The 3,892-nt window shown below is 47.1% G+C and overlaps 1 pseudogene; it reads right to left on the bottom strand.

The window, feature by feature from the left end:
* Positions 1-903: 903 nt before the first annotated feature.
* LOC114631610 lies at positions 904-2,023 on the bottom strand (annotated as a pseudogene).
* Positions 2,024-3,892: the final 1,869 nt, after the last annotated feature.

Raw genomic sequence — 3,892 nt, 5'->3', positions numbered from 1 at the left:
ATTTCTAGGGACCAATTTTATTTTCTCTTTTATTATCAGAACACATGAGGTTTAGTGCTATCCCCATCTCAAATATGTTTATATTTCTAAAATAAAACACAACATTAACGGGAACAAAAAAAATCGATTATTCTAAACCTTATTTCCTTGACTGTAAAATTAATGTTAAATCTTCAAGGTCATTTTAAATATTTTTTTTTTTCAAGAAGTACATTTCTATTTTTTTTTTAATTCTTTAAGTTTTTTTTTCTTCTCATTTTTCTTTTTTCTTTAAAAAAACAAAAAAAATGAACAAACAAAAATCCCGAAGCAAAACCCTTTTAGGCGTAGTTACAAATATTTTAGGCATCAGGGAGGGGATCCTATAACAGGAAAGCACCCCATGATGTTTTTCTCATCTTCTCTCCACTGAAGGAGACAGCCAGTATACCTAGGTTAGACAGTCACGTCATTTTCACTTGGAAAAAGGGGGAACCAAACACGTAGGAACTTTGAACGGATTTTGTGTGTGTGAGAGAGTGTGTCAAAGTCAAGGCTATAAATCTAAACAAGGTCTATTTTTATGTTTGTTTGTTTTAAAAAAAAGTTCTAAAACAACAGGAAGAAAAACACATGAAAAGAAACCCCTGGTGGAGACCTGGTTAATTGTGGAAGAGAGGCCCTTTGTAAAGAGAATATAAAATGCACTGGGCCCCTTCCCCAGGCAGGCAGGACCTGTTCCAGCTGCCTCCGCTCTCCCTCTCAGCCACCCACTCTGCTCCCATGCCCCGTCACCCTTCTGCAATCGTTTTTAAAAAAATAAAACCCCCGCTCTAGTGACGTCACACTGATGCGCCTCCTGCCCCGCTGGAGAGAGCTACTTGTGACGTCACACTGATGCGCCTCCTGCCCCCATGGAGAGAGCTACTTGGTGTCCAGTTTGGCCATCTCCTGCACGTAGATGCCGATGCTCTCCCTGTCGAAGAGCAGGAAGTACACGTTCTTCAGCGAGGACGAGCTCGAGTCGTCGAAGTGGGCAGAGATGGCCTTGAGGGTCACCTGGGCGGCCGTCTGTTTGGGAAAGCAGTTTCTGCCACTGGGGAACGGTGGGAAGGCGACGGATTTAAGCTTCTTGTCCTCAGCTGCAGACAGGCAGTTTTTGATGGTCTCTTCCAGCTGTTCTTCACATTTGTCGGAGCCCCACTGGGGGATGTGACAGTGGATGACAAACTTGGCTGCGAGTCCACTGGATTGGCTGACGGCAGCTTCAGCAACTTCCAAAGGGCCTTGGTACTTGCGAAGCTCCTTTACTGTTTCCAAGAACTCTTTTCCCCCAGCCTTTTCCAAGGCTTTACCTATCTCTTCCTTGAGGTCGATTTCGGCTGTGGTTGGGTGGACGATGCCCTCCACCCTCATGGAGCCAATATGGCTGATGTCACTCTGGGTCAGGGACAGGTTCTGCCCCAGAACGAGGCTCTTCGAAGACAGGATGGTGAAGCCATCCCCTGGCCCATCTTCGGAGGTGGAATTTGATGTTCCTTCTTTATCGCTGTCCTTCGCTTTGGACTTCTTGGACGTCCGTGGCTTGGTGGCCTTGGATTTCTTACCCCCCTTCTTGCCTGATGCAGCCTTCCTTCCTCTTTTCTCTGGGGGTGGGGAGAGGATCGTTTCTGACTTTCCTTTGGTCCCTCGCTTTTTGGCCAGCAGTTCTGGGTGAATTCTCAGCAGGACACCCCCCACTGGTGATAGTCACTCCTTTCAGCAGCTGGTTGAGTTCCTCATCGTTGGCAACGGCCAGCAGGATGTGTCTGGGGGCTATCCGGCCCTTCTTGTTGTCCCTCGCAGCGTTCCCAGCCAACTTGAGGATTTCCGCTGCCAGGTACTCAATGACCGCGGCCATGTAGACAGGAGCACCCACGCTGATCCGGTACTTGAAGGTTCCTTTTTTCAGGTAGCCCATCAACCGCCCTACCGGAAAGATGACACCAGCCCTGGCTGACCTGGACAGCTTGGACATTTTCTTCTTCCCACTCCGGCCTGACATCTTGCCTCAGTTTTCCTCTCAGCTTGCTGACAGAGTGGTCTCTTGGCACTTACACAATACTGGTGCTGCACCGCGGGCTCCAGGCGCCCGGTGGCCTAGTGCGCGCCAATCCCGGCCACAGGTTCGGCCCGCGTGCCGCCGGTACCGGGCAGGACCCTGCCTTTCTTGGGGTTGTATCTGTGCGTGTCAATGGCGGCAAGCGGCAGTTCTCCGGGCCACGGATAGTAGCCAGGTTTTTTTTTTTTTTTTTTTTTTTTTTTATTTTCTTTTTTTTTATTGGATGATTTATTTACATTTCCTATGTTGTCCCCTTACCCCATCCCCCACCACCCCCTCGGAACCCCCAATCCCCTCGCCCCTCCTCCTTCTTCTCTGTGGATGTAACCTCTATCTACCCCCCCCCACTCCCACCTCCCCACCCTCAAAATTCCCACCCCCTGGGGCATCCAGCCTTCATGAGGTCAAGGTTCTCTTCTTCCACCTATGCCCAGCAGGGCCCTCCACTTTTACATATTCAGCTGAAGCCCTGGATCCCCCCCTAAGTGCTCCCAGGCTGGTGGTTTAGACCCTGGGAGCTGTGGTTGGTTGGTATTGATGCTCTCCTCATGGTGCCGCAAATCCTTTCAGCTCCTTCAGTCTTCACTTTAACTCCTCTATTGAGAACCCCATGATCAGTTCAATGGCTAGTTGTGAGCATCTGCCTCTGAAAATGTCTGACTCTTGAAGGCCTCTGAGGAGATATCCATATCAGGCTCTTATCAGCATGCACTTCCTGTCTTCCACATCAGCATCTACCTTTGGTGATTGCACATGGGATAGATACTCAGGTGGAGTGGTCTTGAGACGGCCCCTCCTTCAGTTTCCGTCCCTCACTTTGTCTCCATATTTGCTCCCTTGAGTATTTTGTTGCTCCTTCTAAGAAGGACCGAATCACCCTCACTTGGTCTTCCTTCTTTATGGGCTTCATGTGGCCTGTGAGTTGCATCTTGGACATTTCAAGGTTCTAGGCTAATATCCAATAATCAGTGAGTGAATACCATGTGTGTTCTTTTGTGATTGGCTTACCTCACTCAGGATGATAATTTCTAGTTCCATCCATTTACCTAGGAACCTCTCAAATTCATTGTTTTTAATAGCTGAGTAATACTCCATTGTGTAAATATACCACATTTTTTGAATCCATCCCTCAGTTGAAGGACATCTGGGTTCTTTCCAGCTCCTGGCTATTATAAATAAGGCTGCTATGAACATAGTTGAGCATATGTCCTTGTTATATGTTCGAGCATCTTCTGGGTATATGCCTAGGAGTGGTATAGCTGGATCCTCGGGTAATTCTATGTCCAATTTTCTGAGGAACCGCCAGACTGATTTCCAAAGTGGTTGCACCATCTTGCAGTCCCACCAACAATGGAGGAGTGTTCCTCTTTCTCCACACCCTCGCCAGCATCTACTATCACCTGAGTTTTTAATCTTAGCCATTCTGACTGGTGTGAGATGGAATCTCAGGGTTGTTTTGATTTGCATTTCCCTGACGACTAAGGATGCTGAACATTTCTTTAGATGCTTCTCGGCCATTCGAGTTTCTTCCGTTGAAAATTCTTTGTTAAGCTCTATACCCCATTTTTTAATAGGGTAATTTGGTTGTCTGGAGTCTAATTTCTTGAGTTCTTTGTATATATTGGATATTAGCCCTCTATCAGATGAAGGATTGGTAAAGATCTTTTCCCAATTTGTTGGTTGTCGTTTTGTCCTATTGACAGTGTCCTTTGCCTTACAGAAACTTTGCAATTTTATGAAGTCCCATTTGTCAATTCTCGATCTTAGAGCATATGCCATTGGAGTTCTGTTCAGGAACTTTTCCCCTGTGCC

The sequence above is a fragment of the Grammomys surdaster genome, unplaced genomic scaffold (assembly GCF_004785775.1).
Source record: "Grammomys surdaster isolate TR1022 unplaced genomic scaffold, NIH_TR_1.0 363, whole genome shotgun sequence".
Lineage (NCBI taxonomy): Eukaryota > Metazoa > Chordata > Mammalia > Rodentia > Muridae > Grammomys > Grammomys surdaster.
The sequence above is the reverse complement of the archived record's forward strand: the minus strand, read 5'-3'. Positions and strand labels throughout refer to the sequence as shown.